This window comes from Muntiacus reevesi, chromosome 4 (assembly GCF_963930625.1).
Source record: "Muntiacus reevesi chromosome 4, mMunRee1.1, whole genome shotgun sequence".
NCBI classification, from domain to species: domain Eukaryota; kingdom Metazoa; phylum Chordata; class Mammalia; order Artiodactyla; family Cervidae; genus Muntiacus; species Muntiacus reevesi.
In genome coordinates, this window is record NC_089252.1 from 118,726,479 (window position 1) to 118,741,444 (window position 14,966).

General features: G+C 39.4%; 1 protein-coding gene across 1 annotated transcript in view; it reads left to right on the forward strand.

The window, feature by feature from the left end:
• The window catches only part of LOC136166986 (uncharacterized), a 66,789-nt gene that overhangs the window by 28,207 nt on the left and 23,616 nt on the right, over positions 1–14,966 (forward strand). The gene's annotated exons all lie outside the window — the stretch shown is intronic.

Here is a 14,966-nt window from a genome sequence, read left to right on the forward strand (position 1 = left end):
GCAATGTGGTGTACATCAATTTGTGTGTACAAATTTAAGAGTGGAGTTAACAAATACCAACCAAATTTGTGGCTGTACATACTAGGAAAATAGTTCAATAATCAGGATATGAAAAATCAGGCAAATACTCATTTGGTGTCAACCCAATAAAAATACTTTTTTGGTAAGAAAAAGTTGCCAAAGATGAAAGCCCTGAATGAGTGCTACTTTAGTCTGATCACAGAGTCAAAACAAATAACACATGCACATACACGCACCCTCTTCACACTGATGCCCTGCAGTCTTTTTTGGGTCTTCAAATTGAACAGGTTAGATAGGTTGATAGTTGTCCTTTATGAGCTGGATCCACCAGACAAGCCTGATTACTTAACAGAATATCTCTGTCTTGTTATTTAATAGACATCCCAAACTTCCGATCAAATACACACATAATCACTCATGTTCTTCTGTAGACTTTCCAAAACAGAAAAGGGCAGCTCCATTCTTCCTGGTATTCAGTTACCAAATGTGGTTCATCTGTGGTTTTTTTCCTTCTCTCTCCTTTCACATCCCAATACACAAGCAAGATAGGCCATCCCTATCTTTGATACAGAATTTGACAGTTTCTCACTGCTTCCACTATTACCACTCAGGATTAAGATTTCGGTGTCTCTCATCTTGATTGTTATCCTCCTGAAAACTGTCCTTAACATAGTGCCCAGAGAACTTTGAGAATTTGAGAACACAAATCAGATAAACTACGTGACTTCAGTGTCTTCCCCTGTCATCAGAGCTGAAGCTGAAGCTCTTACAATGCTGGAAAGGTGCTGCATGATTACCCTCCACGTTATATACTTGGACTTACTTCTTCCACCTCTTCTCCTTGCTTCCTCTTTTCCAAACACCTTGTACGCCTTAGTCCTTGGTGTTGGGGGGAGAAAAAAAGCAACAATAGCAGACATTTTCACTTGCTGTTTACATTGCCTAAATTGCAGATCTCTTCAGTATCTGCATTACTCATCCACTCTCTCTTATAGGTCTTTTCTCAGATATCACCTTCTCCATTATGAGTCCTTGCTTAGTTTTCTTGGGCTTTCCTGATAGCTCAGTTAGTAAAGAATCCACCTGCAATGCAGGAGACCCGGTTCAATTCCTGGGTTGGGAAGATCTGCTGGAGAAGGGATAGGCTACCCACTCCAGTATTCTTGGGCTTCCCTTGTGGCTCGGCTGGTAAAGAATCTGCCTGCAATGCAGGAGACCTGGGTTCGATCCCTGGGTTGAGAAGATCCCTTGGAGAAGGGAAAGGCTCCCTGCTCCAGTATTCTGGCCTGGAGAATTCCGTGGACTGTATAGTCCATGGGGTTGTGCAGAGTTGGACACGACTGAGCGACTTTCACTTACTCACTCATAGTTTTCTTATAATAACCTGAAACCCCATTGATACACCCTTCCTCCTTAGAAATCTCTTTGCTGAAGAATCTGTTGAATGAATGAATATAATGAATTATATCAAATTAAAAAAAAAAACATAAACTGGAAACACTTATTGAGTGATGGGGTCACTAGGATATAAAGAAGATGTGTAAGTTCAGTCTTTACCATTCATGATCCATTCTCTCAGGTCTGCTGTGGTGTATCCATGTATAAAAAACACACTTAGATAAGACTAATTAATAGCTTAAATTTGTTAGGATCCAAAAATGTTTGTAGTAGAAATATGATAAAAAATTGTGTCAGAGATTCTCAACAAAATATTAGTAAGTTAAATTCAAAAAAGTATAAAAATAATTATATACCATGACCAAAATGGAGTTTGTCTCAGTTATGTGAGGCTAGTTCAACATTTGAGAATCAATTAATATAATCCATTCAAGATTAAAAAGGAGAAAAAATAAACATGTAAGCATATAAATGCATGCAGAAAAGCTTTCTGACAAAATCCAGAGTGCATGCATGATAAAAACTCTCAATAATCTAGGAATAGAGGAGAACTTTCTTGACTTGTTAAAGATTATCTGTAAAATGTCGATAGCTAATGTCATATTTAATGGAGAGAAACTCAGTTTTTGCACTAAGATTAAAAAGAAGGCAAGGATGTCCCCCATTATTATCACTTCAGTATTGGGCTTTAAGCCCTTGATAATGCAATAAGGCAAAGCAAGGAAATAAAAGGTGTACAGATTATGAAGGAAGACATAAAATTGTCTTTGTTCACAGATAACATGGTCATCGATGTAGAAAATAGAGTTGACCAAAAAACTCCTAGAACTTATAAGTGATGTTGGTAAGTTGGCAGAATAAAGGTTAATATATGAAAGGTAATTGCTATCCTATATACAAAAAATGAACAAGGGAATAGGTTAAAAAAAAAACACTTTACATTAGCACCACCAAAAATGAATAACTTCAGTATGAATCTAATAAAACATGTACAAAACCTCTATTGTTTTCCTCAATAGGTAGAAAACTACAAAACCCTGATGAATGAAATCAGAGAAGAAATAAATCAAAAGAGATTGCATGTTTGCGATAGGAATACTCAGTATTACCAAAATACTAGTTTTTTCCCAATGTAATCTATAGAAATTCAGTGCAATTCCAATCACAATCCCAGCAAGTTATTTTATGGATATTGTCACATTGATTCTAAAATTTATTGATTTTTGTCTTTTTAAAAAATTAATTAATTTATTTTAATTGGAGGCTAATTACTTTACAATACTGTGGTGATTTTTGCCATACATTAACATGAATCAGCCATGGGTGTATATGTGCCCCCATCCTGAACCCCCCTCCCACTTCCCCCCCATCCCATTCCTCTAGGTTGTCCCAATGCACCAGCTTTGAGTGCCCTGCTTCATGCATCGAACTTGGACTAATCATCTATTTCACATATGGTAATATACATATTTCCTTGCTATTCTCTCAAATTATCCCACCGTCTCCTTCTCCCACAGAGTCCAAAAGTTTTTTCTTTACATCTTTGTCTCTTGCTGTCTTGAATACAGGGTCATCATTACCAGCTTTCTAAATTCCATATATGTGCGTTAATATACTGTATTGGTGTTTTTCTTTCTGACTTACTTCACTTTGTATAATAGACTCCAGTTTCATCTATCTCATTAGAACTCACTCAAATGCATTCTTTTCTATAGCTGAGTAATTTTCCATTGTGTATATGCACCACAACTTTCTTATCCATTCATCTGCTGATGGACATCTAGGTTGCTTCCATGTCCTGGTTATTGTAAACAGTGCTGCAGTAAACATTGGTATACCTAAGTCTCTTTCAGTTATGGTTTCCTTGGTGAGTATGTCCAGCAGTGGGATTGCTGGGTCATATGGCAGTTCTATTTTCAGTTTTTTAAGGAACCTTCACATTTTCCTCCTTAGTGGCTGTACTAGTTTGCATTCCCACCAAGAGTAAGAGGGTTCCCTTTTCTCCACACCCTCTCCAGCATTTATTAAACTTTTTGATAGCAGTCATTCTGACCAGTGTGAGATGGTATATGAAGAGGCAAAAAACCCAGAATAGCTATTACCTTATTGAAAGAGGACAAAGTTGAAGGAATATTATGCAACTTGAAGATTTACTCTGAAGGTACAGTATCAAGACAGTGTGATATTGGTGAAAGAACAAATAGATCAATGGAACAGAATAAAGAGCCCCAAAATGAACCTACATGAATACAGTCAACTCATCTTTGGCAAAAGAACAAAGGCAATATAATGGAGCAAAGATAGCCATTTCAACAAATAGGGCTAGAAAAACTGAATATCTGTTAAAAAAAAAGAAATCTAGACACAGACTTCACATCCTTCATGAAAATTAGCTGAAAATGAGACCTTAATGTAAAACAGAGAACTGTAAAACTCCTAGAAGATGACATAGAAAACCTAGATGACCTTCGATATGGCAATAACTTTTAAGATATAACCCCAAAGGCACAATCCATGAAAGAAAGAATTGATAAGCTCAGTTCTGTTCAGTCACTCAGACCTGTCCTACTCTTTGCAACCCCATGGACTGCATCACGCCAGGCTTCCCTGTCCATCATCAATTCCCGGAATTTACTCAAGCTCATGTCCATTGAGTCAGTGATGCCATCCAACCATCTCATCCTCTATTGGCCACTTCTTCTCCCGCCTTCAATCTTTCCCAGCATCAGGGTCTTTTCAAATGAGTCAGTTCTTTCCAGCAGGTGGCCAAAGTACTGGAGTTTCAGCTTCACTCCTACCAATGAATATTCAGGACTGATTTCCTTTAGGAAGGACTGGTTGGATCTCCTTGCTGTACAAAGGACTCTCAAGAGTCTTCTCCAACACCACAGTTCAAAAGCATCAATTCTTTGGTGCTCAGCATTTTTTATAGTCCAACTCTCACATCCATACATGACTACTGGAAAAACCATAACTTTGACTAGACAGGAGCTTTGTTGGCAAAATTATGTCTTTGCTTTTAATGTGCTGTCTAGGTTGGTCATAACTTTCCTTCCAAGGAGCAAGTGTCTTTTAATTTCATGGCTGCAGTCACCATCTGCAGTGATTTTGGACTCCCGCCACACAAATCTCTTACTGTTTCCATTGTTTCCCTGTCTAGGTGCCATGAAGTGATAGGAACACATGCCACGATCCTAGTTTTATGAATGTTGAGTTTTAAGCCAACTTTTTCACTCTCCTCTTTCACTTTCATTAAGAGGCTCTTTAGTTCTTCACTTTCTGTCATAATTGTGGTGTCATCTACATATCTGAGGTTATTGATATTTCTCCCGGAAATCTTGATTCCAGCTTGTCATTCATCCATTCAAGCATTTCTCATGATGTACTCTGCATATAAGTTAAATAAGCAGGGTGACAATATATGGCCTTGATGTACTCCTTTTCCTATTTGGAACCAGTCTGTTTTTCCATGTCCAGTTCTAACTGTTGCTTCTTGACCTGCATACCGATTTCTCAAGAGGCGGGTCAGGTGGTCTGGTATTCCCATCTCTTTAAGAATTTTCCACAGTTTGTTGTGATCCATACAGTCAAAGTAGAGAAGGCACTGGCATCCGACTCCAGTACTGTGGCCTGGAAAATCCCATAGATGGAGGAACCTGGTAGACTGCAGTCCATGGGGTCGCTAAGAGTTGGACACAACTGAGTGCCTTCACTTTCATTTTTGCCTTTCATGCATTGGCAAAGGAAATGGAAACACACTCCAGTGTTCCTGCCTGAAGAATCCTAGGGACGGGGGAGCCTGGTTGGCTGCTGTCTATGGGGTCGCACAGAGTCGGACGCGATTGAAGTGATTTAGCAGCAGCAGCATACAGTCAAAGGCTTTGGCATAGTCAATAAAGCAGAAATAGATGTTTTTCTGGAACTCTCTTGCTTTTTCGATCATCCAATGGATGTTGGAAATTTGATCTCTGGCTCCTCTGCCTTTTCTAAATCCAGCTTGAACATCTGGAAGTTCATGGTTCATGTACTATTGAAGCCTGGCTTGTAGAATTTTGAGCATTACTTTGCCAGTGTGAGAGATGAGTGCAATTGTTTGGTAGTTTGAACATTCTTTGGCATTGCCTTTCTTTGGGATTGGAATGAAAACTGACCTTTTACAGTCTTATGGCCACTGCTGAATTTTTCAGATTTGCTGGCATATTGAGTGCACTTTCACAGCATCATCTTTCAGGATTTGAAATAGCTCAACTGGAATTCCATCACCTCCACTAGCTTTGCTCTTAGTGATGCTTCCTAAGCCCCACTTGACTTCACATTCCAGGATGTCTGGCTCTAGGTGAGTGATCACACCATCGTGATGATCTGGGTTGTGAAGACCTTTTTTGTGTATAGTTCTTCTGTGTATTCTTGCCACCTCTTCTTAATATCACCTGCTTCTTTTAGGTCTGTACAATTTGTGTCCTTAATTGTGCCCATCTTTGCATGATATGTTCCTGTGGTATCTCTAATTTTCTTGATGAGATCTCTAGTCTTTCCCATTCTATTGTTTTCCTCTGTTTCTTTGCACTGATCACTGAGGGAGGCTTTCTTATATCTCTGTGTGTTATTCTTTGGAACTCTGCATTCAAATGGCTATATCTTTCCTTTTGTCCTTTGCCTGTCACTTCTCTTCATTTCTCTGCTATTTGTAAGGCCTCCTCAGACAACCATTTGCCTTTTTGCATTTCTTTTTCTTGGGATGGTCTTGATCACTGCCTCATTTACAATGTCATGAACCTCCATCCATAGTTCTTCAGGTACTCTGTCTATCAGATCTAATCCCTTGAATCTACTTGTCACTTCCACTCTATAATTGTAAGTGATTTGATTTACGTCATACCTGAATGGTCTAGTGGTTTTCCCTACTTTCTTCAATTTAAGTCTGAATTTGGCAATAAGCAATTCATGATCTGAGCCACAGTCAGCTCCTAATCTTGTTTTTGCTGACTTCATAAAGCTTTTCCATCTTTGGCTGTGAAGAATATAATCAATCTGATTTCTCTGTTGACCATCTGGTGATGTCCAAGTGTACAGTCTTCTCTTGTGTTGTTCGAAGTGGATGTTTGCTATGACCAGTGCGTTCTCTTGGCAAAATTCGGTTAGCCTTTTGCCTGCATCATTCTGTACTCCAAGGCCAAATTAGCCTGTTACTCCAGGTATTTCTTGATTTCCTACTTTTGCATTCCAGTCCCCTATAATGAAAAGGAAATCTTTTTGGAGTGTTAGTTCTAAAAACACGGCCCTGGAGTTGCGGCTGCACAGTGCTGGGGTGACTGAGGAGATACCCCATGTCCAAGGGCAAAGGAAAAGCCCCAAAATGATGGTAGGAGGGGTGAAATCACATTTAGAATCAAACCCCACACCTTCCAGAGATGCTCAGAAGGCTCAAACAAACCTTGGGTGGACCAGGACCCACAGACCCACAGAGACTCAGACAGAACTGTGTTTGAGTGTCTCCTGTGGAGGTACGGGTCAGCAGTGGACTGCAGTAGGGTCAGGGGTTCTGGATACAGTAGACCTGGGTGTGGCATAAGCCCTCTTGGAGGAGGTTGCCATTAACCACACCACAGAGCCGCCAGAACTTACACAGGACTGGGGAAACAGACTCTTGGAGGGCACAGACAAAACCTCGTGCATACTAGGACCCAGGAGGAAGGAGCAGTGACCCCACAAGAGACTGACCCAGACTTGCCTGTGAGTGTCTAGAAGTCGCAGGCAGAGTCATGGGTAGGTGGTGATCTGCTGCAGGGTGGGGGGCACTGAGTATAGCAATGAGTGCATGTGACCTTTGGAAGGAGGTTGTCATTATCTTCATTACCTCCACCATAGTTTGGCCTCAGGTCAAATAATGGGGAGGGAACACAGCCCCGCCCATCAACAGAAAATTGAACTAAATATTGATAAGCTAGACTGCATTAAAATTGGAACATCCTGTTCTGTGAAAATCACTGTTAATAATGAAAAGACAGAGATCACAGAGTGGGAGAAAATATTTGTAAAGGATACATCCTAACAAATGTGTTATAAATTATGAGCTATAATAAATGATAAGTATATAACTATATAAATTATTATCAGTTCAGTTCAGTCGCTCAGTTGTGTCCTACTCTTTGTGACCCCATGAACCACAGCACGCCAGGCCTCCCTGTCCATCACCAACTCCTGGAGTTTAATCAAACTCATGTCCATCAAATCGCTGATGCCATCCAGCCATCTTATCCTCTGTCGTCCCCTTCTCTTCCTGCCCGCAATTCCTCCCAGCATCAGGGTCTTTTCCAATGAGTCAGCTCTTCACATGAGGTGGCCAGAGTATTGGAGTTTCAGCTTCAGCATCAGTCCTTCCAATGAACACCCAGGACTGATCTCCTTCAGGATGGACTGGTTGGATCTCCTTGCAGTCCAAGGAACTCTCAAGAGTCTTCTCCAACACCACAGTTCAAAAGCATCAATTTTTTGGTGCTCAGATTTCTTCACAGTCCGACTCTCACATCCGTACATGACCACTGGAAAAACCATAGCCTTGACTAGATGGACCTTTGTTGGCAAAGTAATGTCTCTGCTTTTTAATATGCTATCTAGGTGGGCCATAACTTTCCTTCCAAGGAGCAAGCGTCTTAATTTCATGGCTGCAGTCACCATCTGCAGTGATTTTGGAGCCCCAAAATATAAAGTCTGACACTGTTTACACTGTTTCCCCATCTATTTCCCATGAAGTGATGGGACCAGATGCCATGATCTTACTTTTCTGAATGTTGAGCTTTAAGCCAACTTTTTCACTCTCCTCTTTCACTTTCGTCAAGAGGCTTTTTAGTTCCTCTTCACTTTCTGCCACAAGGGTGGTGTCATCTGCATATCTGAGGTTATTGATATTTCTCCAGGCAATCTTGATTCCAGCTTGTGCTTCTTCCAGCCCAGTGTTTCTCATGATGTACTCTGCATATAAGTTAAATAAGCAGGGTGACAATATACAGCCTTAACGTACTCCTTTTCCTATTTGGAACCAGTCTGTTGTTCCATGTCCAGTTCTAACTGTTGCTTCCTGACCTGCATATAGGTTTCTCAAGAGGCAGGTCAGGTGGTCTGGTATTCCCATCTCTTTCAGAATTTTCCACAGTTTATTGTGATCCACACAGTCAAAGGCTTTGGCATAGTCAATAAAGCAGAAATAGATGCTTTTCTGGAACTCTCTTGCTTTTTCAATGATCCAGTGGATGTTGTCCATTTGATCTCTGATTCCTCTACCTTTTCTAAAACCGGCTTGAACATCTGGCACTTCACGCTTCGCGTATTGCTGAAGTCTGGCTTGGAGAATTTTGAGCATTACTTTACTAGCATGTGAGATGAGTGCAATTGTGTGGTAGTTTGAGCATTCTTTGAGATTGCCTTTCTTTGAGATTGGAATGAAAACTGACCTTTTCCAGTCCTATGGTCTGCAAATTTACAGGTATTCAAATCTGATAAGGTTTATTACTTGTACCTGAATGCCTCAAGATTATTTTCTTAATTTAGACTTTACTATTCATTCAATATATATTCAGAGTTGATACATAGTAAAAAGTGAACTAAAATAGCTAGTAATTTTTAGTTTCTAGTTTGCTAGGTTTAAAATAGGAGAAAGTAATAGAATGCAAGTTTTAAAAAGCCTCTAATGACTCACATTTTCTATCTCTAATTAAATACCTTGTGAAGTACCTTTGCATCCTATACTGGTTTGATTAATTCTGACCACTGAATTTAATTTAAATTCACTACTAGAAAATGAGAGGTCACTATAAGATTTTGTTTCTCTGTTGGCATGCTCAGTGAGACTTACTCATAGTCATGTGCTAGTTGGTAAAGAGTAAGCAGTCTTGTTTATTGCAAATAATTTAGCCAATATATTTTTTTTGTGCTCCATTTTAGAATAAAGATATTAATCTGAGATTACAGAAGAATCTTTTTGCTAAAGCTAAAAGCATTTCTGCTTTGATTTGCTTCAAATGCAAGTATTACCCAATTTCTTTCTCCTTTCATGGTTGTAGAGAAAGAAAACTAAATATAAGACTATAAATCAAACCTACTACAAATGAAACTGCACTGCAGTTCAATGATTTCTAGATGATTTCTATACTCAAAACATTCTGTCCTCTCTTCCTGAACAAAATTTTAAGAAGTTAGCTTAGATAAAATGAGAAACTGATTTAGACACATGTCCTGAATTTACAGCTTCATTGATTTAGGGAATTCCTTGAGAGCTCTACAGAGCCTCAGTTATCACATTTGTAAAAGGGTGAGTATTAAAAAACTGACTTCTGGAAATGCCTGTCATGCCGATTCTGTAATTTAAAAGTATTGTTGTTGTTCAGTAGATAACTTGTCTCTCACTCTTTGTACCTCATGGACTGCAACACCCCAGGCTTCCCTGTCCTTCACTAAAATGTTGACTAAAATTTGAGTGGATAATTATAAAAAGAAGATGAAAGAATCCCTATTAGCATTTTTATCACCTAGATAAATCCTGGAGATCCACTGATAGGAGAAGGGGCTTCTCTAAGTTTTCTTCATCCCGATTTCTGGACAGTCCCGTCCTTAATCTGATTTTGCAGCAGACAATAACATTTTGGCAAGTTTTATTCAAGTTCTTTATGCCTCAATTTTAGGAAAGAAGAATAGAAGCTATCTACTAAAAAGTGATGCACAACTTGAGAGTTGTGAGTTAAGTTTTATTTGGGGTGAAGTGAGGACTGCAGCCCAGGAGACAGTGTTTCAGACAGCTCTGAGAGACAGCTGCAGAGCAGCAGTGGGGGAGGTCCATATATGAGGTTTTGGTGAAAGGAGAGCTCAGTGCCATTAAGCACGCATTTTACAGAAGGCTTTTTGTCAGTCATGAGAGCCTGGTGTCACCATGAAAGGATTTAGTGCTTCTCTAGATATGAGGAGACTCAAGAATTGGGATCATAAAACCTGTTCCTAAAAGCGTCCAACTATCTAAAGACCTGTCCCACCATATTACCTGGAGCACAGAGTGTCTCACTCCACCCTTAACTCTTAGATCAGGGGTTGTTGGAGGTCAACAGCTATAGTAGCAGGGAGTTCAGTTGCCATAGAGGCAGATGCCAAATGCCTTTCTTGTTCAGTCATTGACATTGCTCTTGTTAAGTACCGGGTTGTAATTGACATAGCCCTGCTGAGCTCTGCCAGGTCAGATATAAGTCTAGAATATTCTCTTTTTTCTTCTATATAGCCCCTGTCAGTTGGTAAGGTATAAGCCTTCCTTTGTTTTGACTGTGACTAGTGTGTTTGCTTATTTCTAAAAAATATCTTTAGTGTTTATTTGCTTAGATCAAGAGGATTGGGCTGTATATATTTTTTCCAACCTTTGTTTTTCTACTTGTTTAAGAATAAATTAGTGATATTTTTTCTGCCCAAATTTAGGTAACAGTCTTATGGCCACTTTACATTGCCAACATTTTCAATTCAGGAATTAAGCTCATCAACAGAAAATAGTCATCAAATTTTCAAGTAGTATTTAATAGGAAAATTCTCCTCTTTCAGTTGGGCTTTCTTTTGCCTGGAATATTCCAATGGAAATGACTTGAGAGACGGAAATCATGGTCTGGAATACCCATAAAAGCAACTTGAATCAAAAGAGCATCTAATTTAATTGATAGGGTCCCTGAGGCACTCACTGCAGATTTAGAAAAGGGACCCCTGGAATAATGACCGGCTTTCTTTTCACGCAGTTGAAAGGAGCATGCCTACCTACAAGTTCAGCAATTCACATAGGGCATCTAGGAAGCCTTCATTTCTTTCTTCTAAACTTTGTGAATGATTTTATTCAGAAACTTCTATAGTTCAGTGTGGATTGGCTTTCTTGATTTCGGAAGTTTTTAAATTAATTTTTACTGGAGTATAATTGCTTTACAACACTGTGTTGTTTTTGCTGTATAGTAATGAGTTATATGTATACATACATTCCCTCTTTTTTTGATTACCTTCTCATGTAGGTCACCACAGAGCTTAAGTAGAGCTACCTGTGCTGTCCAGTATGTTTTCCCTGGTTATCTCCTTTATACATACACAGTACATATGTCAATCACAGTCTCCCAATTTATACCATCACCACCCCAGAGTATACTTTTAAAAGTTTATCCTTTCATTTTGGAATGCTTTAAAATTGTGATACTGCATTCAAGAGAGTTGATGGAATTCTAGACTCCATATTTCTTTTTTGAGTTCAATTCTGTTTAGTCACTCAGTAGTGTCCAACTCTTTCCAATGCCATGGACTGCACTACTCCAGGCTTCCCTATCCATCACCAGCTGCTGGAGCTTACTCAAACTCATGTCCATCCAGTCAGTGATGGCATCCAACCATCTCAACCTCTGTCATCCCCTTCTCCCCCTGCCTTCAATTGTTCCCAGCATCAGGGTTTTTTCAGTGAGTCAGTTCTTCATATCAGGTGGCCAATGTATTGGAGCTTCAGCTTCAGCATCAGTTGTTCCAATGAATATTCAGGACTGATTTCCTTTAGGATGGACTGGTTTGATCTCCTTGTAGTCCAAGGGACACTCAAGAGTCTTCTTCAACACCACAGTTCAAAAGCATCAATCTTCTGTGCTCAGCTTTCTTTATAGTCCAACTCTCACATGACTCCTGTGACTCACATGACTGCATGACTACTGGAAAAACCATAGCTTTGACTAGATGGATCTTTGTTATCAAAGTAATGTCTCTGCTCCTTAATATGCTGTCTAGGTTGGTCATAGCTTTTCTTCCAATGAGCGAGCATCTTTTAATTTCAGGATGCAGCCACCATCTGCAGTGATTTTGAAGCCCAAGAAAATAAAGTCTGTCACTCTTTCCACTGTTTCCCCATCTATTTGCCATGAAGTGATGGGGCCGGATGCCATGATCTTCGTTTTTTGAACATTGAGTTTTAAGCCAACTTTTTCACTCTCCTCTTTCACTTTCTTTTCTTTTTTTAATTAATTAAGTTATTTAATTGGAGGCTAATTACTTTACAATATTGTAGTGGTTTTTGCCATACATTGACATGAATCAGCCTCTAATTTCACTTTCATCAAGGGGGTCTTCAGTTTTTCTTTGCTTCGGTCATAAGGGTGATGTCACCTGCATATCAGAGGTTATTGATATTTCTCCTGTAAATTTTGATTTTAGGTTGTGCTTCATCCAGCCTGACAATTCTCATGATGTACTCTACATATAAATTAAATAAGCAAGGTGACAATATACAGCCTTGACGTACTCCTTTCCCGATTTGGAACCAGTCTGTTTTTTCATGTCTGGTTCTAACTGTTGCTTCCTGACCTGCATACAGATTTCTCAGGAGGCAGGTCAGGTGGTCTGGTTTTCCCATCTCTTTCAGAATTTTCCACAGTTTGTTGTGGTCCACACGGTCAAAGGCTTTGGAATAGTCAATAAAGCAGAAGTAGATGCTTTTCTGAAACTCGCTTTTTTGATGATCCAGTGGATGTTGGCCATTTGATCTTTGATTCCTCTGCCTTTTTAAAAACCAGCTTGAACATCTGGAAGTTCATGGTTGGTGTACTGTTGAAGCCTGATTTGGAGAATTTTGAGCATTACTTTGCTAGCGTGTGAGATGAGTGCAATTGTGCGGTAGTGTGAACATTCTTTGGCATTGCCTTTCTTTGGGATTGGAATGAAAACTGATCCTTTCCAGTCCTGTGGCCACTGCTGAGTTTTCTAGATTTGCTGACATATTGAGTGCAACACTTTCGCAGCATCATCTTTTAGGATTTGAAATAGCTCAACTGGAATTCCATCACCTCCACTGGTTTTGCTCTTAGTGATATTTCCTAAGGCCCATTTGACTCCAAACTCCAAGATGTCTGGCTCTAGGTGAGTGATCACACCATCATGGTTGTCTGGGTCATTAAGATCTTTTTTGTATAGTTCTGTTTATTCTTGCCACCTTTTTTTAATATCTTGTGCTTCTGCTAGGTCCATACCACTTCTGCATGTTTTCTTTTTTACCTTTTTATTTCTCACACTTTGAACCAACAATGTTAAGAATCTGAGCCACCGGGAAGCCCAAGAATGAAAGGAACTCAGACCCAAATATTTTTCTCTTGCAAAGTACAGAGAATATGGGGGAAAATGAAATTTGAGAATTTGTTTTTGTTCCTTTTCCTCCACCTTTTTGGTCAGTTACCTTAGTTCTTGACCTCACTTTTTCTTTCTCATCTGGCTTTAGAAGGAAGCTAATTAGATGGACTATACAGTGTTGGAGAAGGAGATGGCAACCCACTCCAGTATTCTTGCCTGGAAGATTCCATGGACAGAGGAGCCTGGTGGGCCACAGTCCATGGGGTTGCAAAGAGTCGGACACGACTGAACATGAGCACATACACAGTATTGGAGTAGATTGCTAGAAGGGACCAAGATCCGGACAACTTTAAAAAGTGGCTACATGGAATTATATTCAGAAGGGACGGTCCAGACAATTTCCCTAATTACATTGTGAAATGGATTCCCTGTTTCTAAAACTGGACCTATGTTCAACTGACCGGGAGGATGGAGGTTTATCCCAGTGCATGTATATATGTATTTGTGTGTTTTTGTCTGTGTATGTTTTTAAATTAATTGTATTTAATGCCTAATGAGAATATCTCAGATGGTCTCCTACTTTCATGTATTTTCTTTAATTTTACTTGTGAAATTGTGACCATTTTTCAATTAAAAAAGAGGAGAACCTTAAAAATTAATTAAAAAGACATTCTCAGTAGTCTAAGGGTCAGGGTGACTTGGCAGAGAAAATTAATGAATGGTGAGATAACAGTGCTGGTATGCTTGGCTACTGTGACACTGTCCATTTGAGTTTCTCTTACTTGAATTTAGAAGATACGATATAACTCAAAAGAAAGACCGATAATTAGTAATATTCTGCTTGCTTGCTTTTTATATAGCCTCTTGGAGACTATTTTGATTATTTTGAAGGTCATAGGAAGGAACCTTCATGATCTAGCTTTTAAACAAGTAGGGTTGCAACATAGAGCTATGACTGAAAATTAAAAAGGAAGTTTGAAATGGCCTGTTTGTGTTGGTTTCTCTTTTTTGGAAACAAATTTTTGGAGTATAGTTACTTTACAGGGTTGTGTTTCTACCATAAAGCAGGGTGAATCAGCTCTAGGTATGCATGTAGCATACATGTATACATACATCTTTTAGGATTTCCATCCCATTTCAGTCAACATAGAATATTGAATAGAGTTCCCTGTGCTGTATAGTCGCTTCTTATGTGTGCATGTGCTCAGTTGCTCAGTTTTGTTTGGCTCTCTGCAACCCCATGGACTGTAGCCCTCCAGGCTCCTCTGTCCATGGGATTATTCCAACAAGAATACTGGAACAGATTGCCATTTCTTTCTCCAGGAGATCTTCCTAACTCAGGGATCAAACCCCCGTCTCCTGTGTCTCCTGCATTGGCAGGCAGATTCTTTTACCTCTCAGCTACCTAGGAAGCTCCACCAAAATTTCTCATTAGTTAT